We start from the raw sequence: 15,870 nt of genomic DNA on the forward strand, positions 1-15,870 counted from the left end.
TTCCCCCTGACTGAGTGAGAGAAACACGGAAATGCATAAAACAGACCAAATAATATTTTTTTTAAAAAGACGAAGAAGAAAAATACATTTGTCATATTGTCTGTCCCATTTTGTGCAATCTTTGTCAATTTGAAAGTGGTCTATTTACAGAGTGGTCTATTGATTTATTTAAAAAAATGTTTTCATTATAAATGGTCAAACTATGCAACAGAACCCAAGTATAGGTCTCTGTTACTAGATCCAGAACCTTCTGATTCAGATGATAGCAGTTCTGTGTTTGTCTAGCAGGTTCTGCTGTCAAGAAGGCTGGTGGTCACGTGATTTCGCCCCGTTGCTCATTGTTAATTGGTTAAAAGGGTGGTTTACAGCCACCCTGTGTTAAAACACTCCTAATTGTTTAAACGTTTATAAATTGGGCTTTTTATTGCTCCCACGCCACAGACATGTTCTTTTTGTGGGAATTCAGAACCTGCAGGCTATTCTGAGTGATCCTGTGAGTATCAGAGATTAGCAGGAAAAGTTGGAGCATAGCGCCACCCAGTGTTCGAAGACTCACAGCATCATTTAATAATCATGATAAACAAGCATTAAAGGGTTAGTTCACCCAAAAATGAAAATTCTGTCATTAATTACTCACCCTCATGTCGTTGGACACCTGTCAGACCTCTGTTCATCTTCGGAACACAAGTGAAGATATTTTAGTTGAAATCCGATGGCTCTGAAAGGCCTCCATTGGCACAATGGCACGGTTCACTCTCAAGACCCTTAAAAGGTACTAAAGACGTCGTTACAAAGTCCATCTCACTACAGTGGTTCTACAATAACTTTATGAATCGGCGAGAATAGTTTTTGTGCGCAAAAAAACCCCTAAATAACGACTTATATAGTGATGACGATTTCAAAACACAGCGTGAGCTTCGAAGCGTTATGAGTCAGTGAGTCGAATCATGATTCGGATCGCGTGTCAAACCGCCAAACTGCTGAAATTTGGCGATCCAAACTGCTCATTCGACTCACTGATTCATAACGCTTCGAAGCTTCATGAGGCCGTGTTTTGAAATCGTCATCACTATGTAAGTCGTTATATAAGGGTTTTTTTGCGCACAAAAACTATTCTCGCCGCTTCATAAAGTTATTGTAGAACCACTGTAGTGAGATGGACTTTGTAACGACGTCTTTAGTACCTTTTAAGGGTCTTGAGAGTGAACCGTGCCATTGTGCCAATGGAGGCCTTTCAGAGCCATCGGATTTCAACTAAAATATCTTCACTTGTGTTCCAAAGATGAACGGAGGTCTGACGGGTGTCGAACGACATGAGGGCAGGGGTGGTAAAAGTACTCAAAAGTTATACTCAAGTAAAAGTATATATACCTAAATAAAAAATGACTCCAGTAAAAGTAGAAAGTCCTCCATTCAAAAATCACTTGAGTAAAAGTACAAAACTATCCGATTTAAAATTTACTCAAGTACCGAAAGTAAAAAGTAAATATTCAAATTGACTGTAAATATCAATAATCAAAGAGAACAGTTGTTTTGGGAGTGATATGCAATGCTTTAATTGAACAAATGATAATGAAGCACCTTAACGCAGTATAGGGGTTGAACAAGCAATAGACATGTTCCATAATTAGCTGCATCAAACAAGATAAGCAACTAAGGAACATTCTATATGATTAATAGATTAAATAATCATTACATTGTTAATAGTTAAATGTGTCATATTGTATTAATTCTCTAATAACATTCTATTAACTAATAGTGTAAATTCATGTTAATTACCACAATATTAATTTACACTATTAGTTAATATAACATGTTATTAGAGAATTAATACATGACACATTTAATTAATATCAATTCATATATCACTTAATCTATTAATCATATAGAATGTTCATTAGTTGCTTATGCAGTGATCATTAATAAATGATTTAGTCATAGCCTACATTAACTCATGATCTGAGCATTAGTTAAGCATGAATTAATGCATATTAGTGTGTTACAGACACCATTAGCTATCAATATGCGTTAGCTAACTTGACTAACGTTAACTAGCTGTTTACAAGCCACGTTTGACATTTCAATATGAAATCACTTGGCTAACAATAGTAACAACATTAACCTCAGCTCACCTCAATATGTTTCTTCAGATTTGAGGGTGAATTCTTGAAAGCTGATATTGCATTCACCCGTGGCAGGCAAAGAAGACATTTCAGCCGATATGAATCTCCCTTGACTTCAATGAATTCAAACATATCCTTGAGATATGGCCATGGATGATCTCTGTCGGGAATCTCTGGATCATTGCTGGCAGCGAGAGCTGCCCCTTCACCTGTGGTTTCTGCGGCCATCTTCGCAATGGTTAACTGACTCGATTGTGAGCGTATGCTGGCAAAGAGCTCGCGGGAGTCGCGGCGCCTCCGCGTTCTTTTTATTCAAACAAAAACCACGTTTTTCATTGGTTTGGGAAGCAAGTGTAATAAATACTTGGAGCGGGCATAGGGAAATGTATTGGAGTAAAAAGTAAACTTTTTCTTTAATATTGTAGTGGAGTAAAAGTGAAAGTAAATGCAAAAAATATATACTCAAGTAAAGTACAGATCCCAGAAAAAAATACTTAAGTAAAGTAACGAAGTATTTTTACTTCGTTACTTACCACCTCTGCATGAGGGGAAGTAATTAATGACAGAATTTTCATTTTTGGGTGAACTAACCCTTTAATGTTAACCCTCTGGTGCTGTTTGGTCATTTTTGACCAAAAAACTGAAAACGTTTTTTTTACACAGGGTTTCTAAGCAGAAGATGGATGCATGTTTTCTCAGTCCTGTTACCAAAATTCATGTGCCGTTTAAAAAACATGTCAATGAATTCCTTTGTTTTCCCTTCAAGAAAGTGTATATTTTAAAGAAATTGTTGGTTATATGTTAAAATAATTAATATTTGTGACTAAGAAAAACACTCTATTTGAAGACAAATTGTATTTTAATCAAATAAAAATAAATCAATTTTAAAGAAGACTGAAGCCACAAGTTTATATATATTTTTATAATTAAATTTGTTAAACAATTGTATAAATGATGGACCAAACAAAACTGATAAAAACAGTGGTTTAACTTTATTTATTTGTATTTATTTTTTTTAGAAATAAAGTCAAATTGACTTGGTAACAGGAATGAACACCGTCACCCCGTCACCCGGTAACAGGAATGAGTGTCCGTGTGTGTGTGAGAGAGAGAGAGAGAGAGAGAGAGAGAGAGAGAGAGAGAGAGAGAGAGAGAGAGAGAGAGAGAGAGAGAGAGAGAGAGAGAGAGAGAGAGAGAGAGAGAGAGAGAGAGAGAGAGAGAGAGAGAGAGAGAGAGAGAGAGAGAGAGAGAGAGAGAGAGAGAGAGAGAGAGAGAGACTGTGGGCAGTGTTGGGTGTAATTACTGTAATTTAATTACTTTTCCTTGAAAAAGTAAAGTAAGGAATTACTCTTATTTTTTCTGTAATTACAGTTACTTCTGATGTAATTGAATTAAATACTGTGTATAGACTGTATAATATGTATTATATATTATACAATAGTGCAATTTACATCAAAATGTAAAGTCTAACTTTAAATTGCATGTTTTTATGTATCCTTCTCAAATTTGTAATACTTTAGTCGGTTAATAAAAATAATTGATGTAGTTTTATATTTTTTATTTGAATGAATTAAAAGAGCAGTTTCATGTCTTTGAATCACTGAACTGGTCAAGATTTATAAATGGGATTTAAAAAGTAATTCGTAATAAGTAATGAAATACTTTTTGGAGAGAGTAATTTGTACAGTAATCTAATTACACTATTGACGATGTAATTAGTAACTAGTAATGAATTACTTTTTTAGAGTAACTTACGTAACATTGGTTGTGGGTGTGTTTAACTCTTTCCCTTTCAGCACACCGTGGGTATTTCTGGCACCTGCATGCTCTCCATTTTCTACGAAAGACAAAATGTTTAAGTCACTTTGTGTTGGACTGGCTCCCTGTACATATGGTATTCACATAATACTAAATGTCTTCAATTTTTAGTCATTTCAACTGTAAAACTCATAAATCAAACATAAATATTATTATGTCAACTATCACACTATTAAATCAACAAAACAGAGGACTTTACTCAGGCGTGTTATTTTTTATATGAGTAACAGGACTGAAAGTAACAGGATTGAGTTCAAGCAAAACATTTGTAAATACATGCCAAATTGCCACATGGCATACAGTGCATCCGGAGAGTATTCACAGCGCTTCCTTTTTTCCACATTTTGTTATGTTACCGTTACAGCCTTATTCCAAAATTGATTAAATTCATAATTTTTTTCCCTCAATTCTACAAACAATACCCCATAATGACAATGTGAAAGAAGTTTGTTTGAAATCTTTGCAAATTTATTGAAAATAAAAAAACTAAAGAAATCACATGTACATGCCTTCACAGCCTTTGCTCGATAGTTTGTTGAAGCACCTTTGGCACCAATTACAGCCTCAAGTCTTTAGAGTATGATGCTACAAGCTTGGCACACCTGTTTTTGGGCAGTTTCTTCCACTCTTCATTGCAGGACGTCTCAAGCTCCATCAGGTTGGATGGGGAGCGTCAGTGCACAGCCATTCTCAGATCTCTCCAGAGATGTTCAATCGGGTTCAAGTCTGGGGTCTGGTTGGGCCACTTAAGGACATTCACAGAGTTGTCCTGTAGCCACTCCTTTGTTATCTTGGCTGTGTGCTTAGGGTTGTTGTCCTGTTGGAAGATGAACCGTTGCCCCAATCTGAGGCCCAGAGCGCTCTGGAGCAGGTTTTCATCAAAGATGTCTCTGTACATTGCTGCATTAATTTTTTCCTCCATCCTGACTAGTCTCCCAGTTCCTGCTGCTGAAAAACTTCCCCACAGCATGATGCTGCCACCACCGCTTAACTGTAGGGATGGTTTTGGCCAGGTGATGAGCGGTGCCTGGTTTCCTCCAGAAATGACGCTCGCCATTCAGGCCAAAGAGTTCAATCTTAGTTTCATCAGACCAGAGAATTTTGTTTCTCATGCTCTGAGAGTCCTTCATGTGCCATTTGGCAAACTCCAGACGAGCTGTCATGTGCCTTTTACTGAGGAGTGGCTTCCGTCTGGCCACTCGACCATACAGGCCTGATTGGTGAAGTGCTGCAGAGATGGTTGTTCTTCTGGAAGGTTCTCCTCTCTCCACAGAGAAACGCTGGAGCTCTGTCAGAGTGACCATCGGGTTCTTGGTCACCTCCCTGACTAAGGCCCTTCTCACCAGATCGCTCTGTTTGGCCGGGCGGTCAGCTCTAGGTGGTTTCAAACAGGCCACTGTGCTTATTGGGACCTTCAATGCTGCATACATTTTTCTGTACCCTTCCCCAGATCTGTGCCTCAATACAATCCTGTCTCAGAGGTCTACAGACAATTCCTTGGACTTCATGGCTTGGTTTGTGCTCTGACATGGACTGTGAATGTGGGACCTTATATAGACAGGCGTGTGCCTTTCCAAATCATGTCCAATCAACTGAATTTACCACAGGTGGACTACAATCAAGTTGTAGAAACATCTCAAGGATGATCAGCGGGAACAGGAGCACCTCAGCTCAATTTTGAGTGTCATGGCAAAGGCTGTGAATACTTATGCACATGTGAAGTTTTTTATTTTTAATACATTTGCAAAGATTTCAAACTAATTTCTTTCTCGTTGTCATTATGGGGCATTGTTTGTAGAATTGGGGAAAAAAAATAATGAATTGAATCCATTTTGGAATAAGGCTTTAGAATAACAAAATGTGGAAAAAGTGAAGCGCTGTGAATACTTACCAGATGCACTGTACATGATAATAGCATGAGGAGACTGAGCAAACTGTAGTGACTTACCTAAAGTTAATATTTTTAAAATAAACAAATAACCTTTAAGAAATTATTTAGGTAATGGGAGAGTATGTTGAGGTATGACCTTCTTAGTCATAGTTACAATTTCATCAAATATACAGAAATAAAAATGAGAAGAGTTACTTTTGGTCTTCCCATGGCCTCCATTAGATCCAGATGGTGAAACTTCCTGTTGAAAATGTGTCTTGTGGCATGTTTCAAATTTTTTAGAGAGGGGGTAATGTGTGAGGCTAACAGGACTGAGTGAAAACCTGGGAACATGACTAAAATGTGTATTTTATATAACATCAGTCACACAATGCAAATAATTTTTTTAATGATTAAATTTCATAGTTTAGGTTTACATGTAACACATGCTATTTTTTTTAGTGTTGCCAGTAGTTTTAATAAAAAAATTTAATTATATATTTTAAATTTGCAGTTAGGTTAATGTTCAGGGCATTTTGCTTAATAATAAAATGTATTTTAGAGGTAATTTTAATGCAAATTTATACATACAATGTCCTGGGGACAGAAATGTTACCCATTTGTTTGGAAATTTATTTTTCAGGTCTATGCTAAAAGTTAAAAAATGAATCATAACTATTCCATAAATATAATTTAGTACCATAAAATCTCCTCAAAATAGAAAGTAGAAATCGGTCACGCGAGCAGCACCAAAGAGTTAAAGGGGTGATGACTTGAGAAATCAACTTTCCCTTGATCCTTTGGTATATAAAAGTTAACCATGATATAAGAATATCCTGTAAGTTTCAGAGCTGAAAACGTCTTTGTTAGTCAAAGAAAAGCTTTAATTTACCCCTTTTCCACCAAAGCAGAGCCAGAGCTAGATCGGAGCCAGAGCCTAGTTTCAAATCTGTTCTTTGTGTTTCCACACACAAAGCACCAGCTCTGAGCCAGGAAAAGTGGTTCTTAAGTAGCACCAAAACATTGCTGGGCTAGAACAGGGCTAGAAGTAAGAACCGATTACGTCAGGCGCTGGGGGCGGGGTCAACAAGACCAACACAAACTTGAGAACCACCATGTTTGAAATAGCAGCTAATGGAGCTAACAGCTGCTGTTCGTTTGTAATCTTCGTCTATACAAATTACGGCGAACTACATGAATGCGTTGGATTCGCTGTGTTTGCGTTGTGTTTTGATGCCGATGTAGGATCGTAAAGCCATGTGAATGAATAGTAACGCAACGTTTGCATTGTTGATGGATGGCTTGTTCGCAGCGGTGCTGTGCAGAGACCGATCGCCGTATGATAACGAGTCCAGCGAGAGCACATGACTCCTTATGCTTTTGATTCACTCATGCGTTTTTTTTATATCATACGTGGATCGGTCTGCGCAGTGACGATGCATCTCGAACAAGCCTGGGGTGTTTGTGTTTCCCGCTGCCCAGGGTTGCCAGGTTTTCACAACAAACCCGCCCAATTGCTACTCAAAACAAGCCCAATCGCGTTCCAGGGGGGGGATACCCCAGTAAAAATCACATTTGGGGGTAAAATATGTGTTTTTTGGCACTAAAATTCGCATTCCCGGGGCTAAATATCACAGAATGGGGGTCGCTTCATCCCGCGGACATGAAAAAACAGCCCGCGGCAAAACCACATACTTGGCAACATTGCCGCTGCGTTGCTGAGAGAGATGAGACGTATACAGTGACGTAAGACCTGGCTCTGTTGTGGCTCTCAGCCCGTGGAAAAGCAAACCGGTTCTTAGAAGGCTCCTCAGTCGAACCAACTATGAACAGGAACTAGCTCTGGCTCTGAATTAGCTCTAGCACTGCCTTGGTGGAAAAGGGGTAATTGACACCAGGCCCAGAGAGCTCTCACAATATGTCGAACATTGGATGCAGAAGCACCGCCTCAAGCCCGCCCACGACTCGTGGAGCTAAACGATGCCGGTTCCAGCTCACGTGCGTAAGAAGACGTTGCGTTTGTTCGCTTCATTTCACCATGGACTCGATTGTAAAATGGATAGAGGTCGAGACTGGATTTGCAGACAGATTGAGATTAAAACACAATGCTGTGCCTTCTATATGGGATCCGACAGGAACAGTGCAACACGCTTATGTGAGTAAAACATGTTTTTATATTTGTTAGTATTGCATTGTTTCAGATCGTTTGATATTTATTACATACTTTAGCACGCGGTCACAGGCTGGAGAAGGTGTTAATGGTTCATTCACGAGTTCACACTTACATCAAATTAAATAGGTAAAGTGTATGCGTATTTGAGTAAAGATTATGCGTATTTGGCGTGCTGTCCGGGGGAGGGCTCCGGGCTTGGAATTTTGCCCGAACCCAGAGTATCCCCCCCGTGATGGAAATAGTCTAGGACTAGATTTCATGTATTTTATGATTGTGCTGATGTCTTATTGGAGTTTAATTAAGAAAGTGAGGAGAAGGGGTGGTGGGGGGAAGCTAAGAAACTGTCAACGACAGGAAGGTAAATCGGCTGTCTATATACACCTCCTATCGTTGATTGACTGATTAGTTTTAATGTGCTCCTCCCGTGTTCAATTAGGTTTTATTATCTGAGGGTGCTCCACTTGTGTTTAGTTAGGTTTAATTATCTGAACGTGCTTCTCCCGAAATTTGTTTATAAAACATCAATTCACGAGTTCACACTTACATCAAATTAAATAGGAGTAAAGATTATGCGTATTTGGTGTGCTGTCCGGGGGAGGGCTCCGGGCTCGGAATTTTGCCCGAACCCAGAGTATCCCCCAAAATGCAAGAACAGAGGACAGCCACCAGAAAACCCCCCAAATACGCAGATAATTGGTGGGCTGGCGGTTTGATAAGCCTGGTTACTTGACCAGGAGGGCCCGTGTTGCCTCTGATGGGAGCAGCTCACGGCATCGGGCGGACGGGCCCTACTGGCTGATGGCTGGAAGCAGCCTTCGTTTAGAACAACCGGTCGGGAAGGCTCTTGCAACATCCAATGGGAGGCCAATGCTCACTGTATCAGATGGAAAAAACCCTACCGGCCGAAAAATGAGAACCACCGGTCGGGAAGGCTCTTGCAACATCCAATGGGAGGCCAATGCTCACTGTATCAGATGGAAAAAACCCTACCGGCCGAAAAATGAGAACAACCGGTCGGGAAGGCTCTTGCAACATCCAATGGGAGGCCAATGCTCACTGTATCAGATGGAAAAAACCCTACCGGCCGATAAATGAGAAGCAGCATGGTTTGGAACTACCTGGCCGGGAGGACCCGTGTTGCCTCTGACAGGCGCTCATAGCGCCTGGCGGAACGGGCCCTACTGGCTGATAAGTGTGGAGCAGTCCGAATTTGGGGTAACCGATCGGGAAGGCTTATACGACATCCAATGGGAGGCCAAGGCTCACAGTATCGGACTGGGAAAAACCCTACCGGTCGAAAGAAAGGGGAGCACATGTTTTAATCCGCCCAACCAGAGGGGCCCCCAACTGGCTGGTGAACGGGGGGCGCGTTGTTTGGAACGGCCGATCAGGAAGGCTCAGGCCGCATCTGACGGGAGATCAATACTCGTGGCGTCGGACGGGTGAGCCCTACTGACCGATAGACGGGGCGGCGCAATTAAAAAGTAACGACTGACCGAGGGGGCCCACCCAGCCTCCACCAGGAGCAGTTTCTGGTGTCAGGTGAGTGGGTCCTATCGGCCGACGGCACGGTGAAGGAGAAGTGGAACACCCGTCCAGGAAGCTCTCGCCGACATCTGATGGGAGATCAATACTCGCTGTATCAGATGGGTAAGCTTAGCTGGCGGACGGGTGGAAGTTAAAGCATGGATGTTCGCCCAGGAGAGCTCTTGCAGCATCCGAAAGGAGATCAATACTCGCGGTATCGGGAAAGCCTCACTGGACGGAGAAAAGAGAAGGGATAGGCATAGACCTGGGGCGCTCTTTGTGTCCGAAGGGAGATCAAGACTTGCGGTATCGGACGAGCAAGCCTCGCTGGATGGAAAAAGAAAAAGATTGATAGCAACCTGGAGGGCCCTCGCGGCATCCAATGGGAGAACAATTCTCAAGGCATCGGAAAGGGAACCCTCGCTGGTCAGAGGAAGAAAGAGATGGATGCTGGGCTAGAGGGCTTTCACGGCATCCGACGGGAAATCAGCTCAAGGTGTCGGATGAGTGAGCCTCGCCAGACGAAAAAAGAGGAAAAAGAATAGCCGCTGTCCAGGAGAGCTCTTGCAGCATCCGACAGGAGATCAAGACTCGCTGTATTGAATGGGTGAGCCTCGCTAGATAGAAAGAAGAGAAAAAATAGGACAGGGTTTTTTAATAAGGGTTATTAATTAATAAGGGTTTGGTGAGCTTTCCTGATGTGGTATCGGTCGGTCCTGATGTAGCTTTGAAAAGCGTGAGAAGACCATCTTCCGAGAGCTTGGATCTGCTGCTGGGAGAGTCCTTTTTGCGCTGCTGTTGTTGCTGCCCCTGTGCGGAAGGAGTGGCTTGAAAAGTTTTGCGCTGAGGTGCCTGATTGCTGGATAACAGATTTGAGCTGTTTTTGGAACCAGAAGCGTGTGATGGGTTTGTTAGAAGCGTCTACGAAAAGGGGTTCAGAAAGAGATTTCGCCTGAAATCTCCTCATTTGGAGGTATGCACAAACAGTTTGGAATGGTTGGATTGCGGAGGAGATGTTGAAAATGTAGATCAAATGGCCTTTTTTAGCTTGGTCTGTCTTGCTTTGTTTGATTAAGTATGATATGGTTTCATCATCGAGTACTGATAGGTCTGAGATAGTGGGGTGGACTTTATGGTCGAATTTGGAGGTGATCGCGATTTCTGAGCATCTAAGGAAGCCAAAAAAGCTAAGATAAACATGGTATCGAGTGTACGGGCTGTATGAAGGGGCTGGTAGCCTGTACGAAGGGTATGAATGCATTTTGTGAGTAGCTCTAGTGTTATGGGTTGTCTGCTGTCCGGGCAGGTAGGCTGTGATCGCTGAATTCCTTTGATCAAGAGGGAGGTTTGTGAGTTATTTATCTCCGGAAACGGAGTGCCATAGATTAATTTGTGGAAGAATTGGATACCGCTCAGGTATCCTTTGATGGATCCAACTTGGAAGCTCTTGATGTTGTTGAGATAGGAGATAAAAGATGTAATTGAGAGGTGAGAAAAATCAGGGAACTGTAAGCTATACAAGAAATGGAAAGATTTAAAACATCTCCAAGCTGTCACGTAGGATTGGATTGTTCTGGGAGAAACTGCTTGGAGGATACTGTTGAGCGATGCGTCAAAGAGTGGTTTTAGCGGGTGGTTTATGGAAATATCAGTTCTGAATAATGAGGTACTGGAGTTGGGAAATGGTCCACCTCTGGAGCCAATATCCTGCATTTCTGCCAGGATCTGAGCCCGGATGTTTTGAGCCACTGGAGGTGGCTCCGAGGCGACGGCGTTAGCAGGGACAGGCATCGGTGTTGCTGTGAGGAGAGAAAATTAAGATTTAGTCTGCAGAAAGGGGTTGGAAGACAGAGGAGGCTGGGCTGCTTCTGGAGCTTGGAGGGAAAAGTTGTTGGGAGCATGAGGAAAAGTAGGATACATTTGAGGAATATGTGCTTGTGCTGTCGGTAGGGGCGGCATTGAGTTTGCTGGAGCTGCAGGCCACTGGAAAGAAGAAGAAAAGTTAGCGAAAGGTGGCTTGGACTGATGGTAACCTTGCGCTTGGGTTGCTAGCAAGCTCGCGCTAGCCTCTGCGAAGGGAGCTGGAGGCCACTGCAAATGAAAAGGGTTAGTAACTGTGGGAGGAACGGAAGGAGAGGCTGGAGGCAGGTTGGTGGGCCCAGCTGCAAACGCCGCTGCGGCGGGAGAAGCCGCGGTGCGAGGTTGGCCCTCGGTTGAAAGCAGGTGGGGCCTTGGCGCGGTGAAATCAGGGGCCATCCCAGGCTTGCTGAAGGACTGTTGTTGCCCGTTGCTCGAATCGAGCTGGATCTTGTGTCGATCGTGGCGACTCCTGAGCCCTGCGTGCTCTAGTCTGCCTGTTGGCTGTTTTGGGAGTGGATTTTGGAAAGCGGTTGTCTGGCTGCAAGCTGACATAAAGTTTGTACAGTTCTGCTTTGGTTAATTTCCGCGAGAACTGTACTTCGGAGTTTGCCAGCGCTTGCCTCAGACCTACCACCGTCCACTTCCTGATGGCTAGTATCGTCGGGACGGCCGAGCTGTAAGAGGACGCCGGGGATGGAGTTGGCCGTCTCGCCGGTGGAGGCGAGGGTTGGCCTCGGCGTCTTGGTGAGCGTGAGGCTGAACGAGCAGGCTGGCAGCCGCGCTGAGAAGCCTGGGGCTCGGGTGCGATGTCCAGCGGCGGAGGAGTTGGCTTAGGGCCGGCAGATTGCGGCAGAGGGTCCCGAGGAGTGCTGATTTCATCGTCGGAGGAGGAGGATGATTGGCTTTGCGACATGGTAGCAGACGGTCAGACCAAAAGCTAAGAAACTGTCAACGACAGGAAGGTAAATCGGCTGTCTATATACACCTCCTATCGTTGATTGACTGATTAGTTTTAATGTGCTCCACCCGTGTTCAATTAGGTTTAATTATCTGAGGGTGCTCCACTTGTGTTTAGTTAGGTTTAATTATCTGAACGTGCTTCTCCCGAAATTTGTTTATAAAACATCAATTCGTGATCAGACTCAGACTTGTTACGCCAGTGCTCGCAAAGCCCAACGTCCCGGGGCTATGTGTTTTTCAGACGGGCTATCACTGGCCTGCCGACAGGCTGTAGTGAAATAACATTCCTTTCTTGCGCACGCTGTGTGTGTGTGTGTGTGTGTGTACGGTTTGCGATTATATTCACTGATGATCGGTTGAGCCAAGTAAAGGCCAATTTATACTTCTGCGTCGAGTGTACGCCGTAGACTACGCGCGTAGCTGATGCCGTCGTGAGCATTTATACTTCTGCGCTGTTGTCTGCGTCAATGTGCAATTACACATGCAGCCGCAGTAGGCAGTGTCCTCGGGCATGTTGGTGTAATCAAGAGAACAGCGAAGAAGAAGCAGCTTGTTGTCTGAATCTGTACATTCATGTCGGAGTATCAGCAGCAGTGAGAGAGCGGCTTTTCTTGCAGCTTGAGTTGTTGTATCTAATACAAATTAAGCATCTCTAGTTGATTAGTAAAGTTAAATAAGGCGATCTGGCGCTGGAATGTGATTGTGAAATCATGCGGAGCTCGTGGTCGCTGTTTTCAGCAGCGGTGGCTCGAGCAATCGATTGCTGTTGCGGAGACTTCATTCACGAAATATACCCTAATGTGTCCCTGTTCTTGATATACAATTACTGATTAACATCTTTGGTTTTAATGAGAAAATAAATTAAACTATACTGAGCGGATCTATGTATTTATTTACTACCATAAAGATCGCTGGACTGCTAAATATTGTGTTATAGCAGACGTAAGGAACTATCATCCAATTTCTGGACACACACACACACACACACACTCCTATCGCAGATTTATTTATTTATTTATTGACCTGAGGGAAGGGTTCTGGCAGACCAATCACAGCGCTTGTGGTCCGCGTAGAATTGACGCGTTGTTACATTTTTGGAGAGGTGCGCGTCAGGTTACGGCGTAGGGTACGGCGTATCCAACGCGTCTATGCATAGGGTACGCCGTACCCTCTGCGTGCACTCGACGCAGAAGTATAAATTGGCCTTAATACAGAAATAAAATTCCAATCAATCGCGGGTGGAGATGAATTATTGTGTTTGTTTGATAAAGATATTTTGCGAGCCCAGTGAGTTTCCCCAGACGCTTTCAAAACAATTCCTCACATGTATTGAGGGGAGCTGAAGCTCATTAAATATGCAAATCTTATCCAATCCTAGCCGTGGGCGTTTACTTCCAAGTCTTCAGTGCGGCACGCCCGTTTTTCAGAGAGCCTCAAAACCAGGGTAGAAAATAGCCTATTAGTTATTCATTATGATGTTTTTGAATGTAAAAACCACGCGAACGTCATAAGTTGACCTCAGACAACAGTATAAAAAGATAAAAAAGCCAGTTCATGACACCTTTAAATATTACCCAGAGGAACATAAAACTGTCACAAGAGAGCGCAAAAGAATTTAAATATAGCCTATATTTTTTTTCTCTCCATCTCATATTTTCCCACCATCATGTCCCTTTAGTAATATTTTCTATACACTCCAGTTGATAAATATTCATGAGCTCACAGTGAGATCATGAATATTTATCAACTGGAGTGTCACATGCCAGTCTCAAACGTATAATTATAATCTCGCCAGGTCACCAGCAGAGGGCGTTCTTATCGCAGTATAGATTAGTTCTTGTCTCTTCCTGTCTTCAGTCTCTCTCTCAATGTACTGGATACTGTATGTGTTCATGTACAAAGATCCTGTGTATATTGATCATTTCCCGTTCACATTTTCAAATTGGTGTTCTCATATTTCTGAGCTTTTTTAACCCTCACGTGTATTCATTTAACAGATGCCTTATCTTATGGACCTGCTTTTGGTCTATAGGGATTTGTCATTTTGCCTATATATGCTTATTTGTTATTGCTTGTATTGTGTAGGTGGAAATCCCTCCAACACACACACACACACACACACACACACACACACACACACACACACACACACACACACACACACACACACACACACACACACACACACACACACACACACACACACACACACACACACACACACACACACACACACACACACACAGTGTTATATAGTAGGCCTACCACGGGGCACAGTGGTTTTGGTAAACATACCACAACGTCTATGCGTTTGAAGAAGAATAGAGCAAGAGGAAAACAAACGACTCGTGCTTTTGTGGCCCTTCTCGTGAAGCAGAATAAAACCACCTGCTCCATTAACCTCACTATCACTGGATTGTTTTCATTGTCCCACTTCTGATGAAATGAGGTGTCAGGTGTCAGCCTAAACACATAATCAGACAGAACAGTTTTTTTTTTTACATTTTGGACTTTTGTTTTGCACACAGGATGACAGGAAATCAACTGGACAGAGATATGAGTTGGAATGTAATATCACGTTTGCTAAACTCCAAACCCTTTTCCTTCCTCCTTTAGCTCTTCCTTCCTTCTCTGATTTTCTGAGACTTGTGATAGTTGATTTATTTAATCAAATTTACTTTGGGTAAAACCACGAGGTAAGCGAGGCTCGCGCTGCTGGTGAGGCAGCCAATACACTTTATACTGAGATTTCCTTCAGTCAGTCGCCTTTTTTCTGAAAAGTATGATAGATTCAAATTTTAGACTGTAAATATTTTTATTACACCTTTATTGGATTCATATAACGTGACCCAACCCAAGTTTATTTATAGAGCACTTTTTAAAAACAACAATTGTTCACTGTAATATAATATGCATATATAAAAACATGTTCCTAGATTAACACATTTTGTTGATCTTGGAACTACAATCCCGTCCAAAAATGTAATCCTACTCAACCCGTTCCGGCAGGATTCGATCCGGAGTCTCCGGCGTTAGAGGCGGGCACTCTAACAAGGACGCTAAAGACTCTCTTTCGCATTTGGTGCCGTGACCCGGATGGCAGTGAGGTTTAGGAGGGTGAGTGTAATGGACCCAGGCCAGTAAGAGCTGTGCGTGTAAACATCACTTCCCTGGCCTCAAGAGGGGCGTCCTTGTTAGCGCTGTTATAGTTGTTCGCTGGTTCCAGTCCCGCTTGGAGCGCTTACACTAACTGTAGACTTAACCCCTATACCCATAAGTTATCCTAAAACCGAGGGAAATGATAGGTGAATAACGCTGATGTAGAAGCACCTAACCCTGGGTTTTAGCCTAAACCTTGACATTAACAAGGTTAACAAATTGATTTAAAGGGATTGTTCACCCAAAAATGTCATCATTTACTCACCCTCAAGTCCAAACTTGTATGAGTTTCTTTGTACACACACACACACACACACACACACACACACACACACACACACACACACACACACACACACACACACACACACACACACACA

This window comes from Gobio gobio (assembly GCF_949357685.1).
Source record: "Gobio gobio genome assembly, chromosome: 2".
NCBI lineage: Eukaryota > Metazoa > Chordata > Actinopteri > Cypriniformes > Gobionidae > Gobio > Gobio gobio.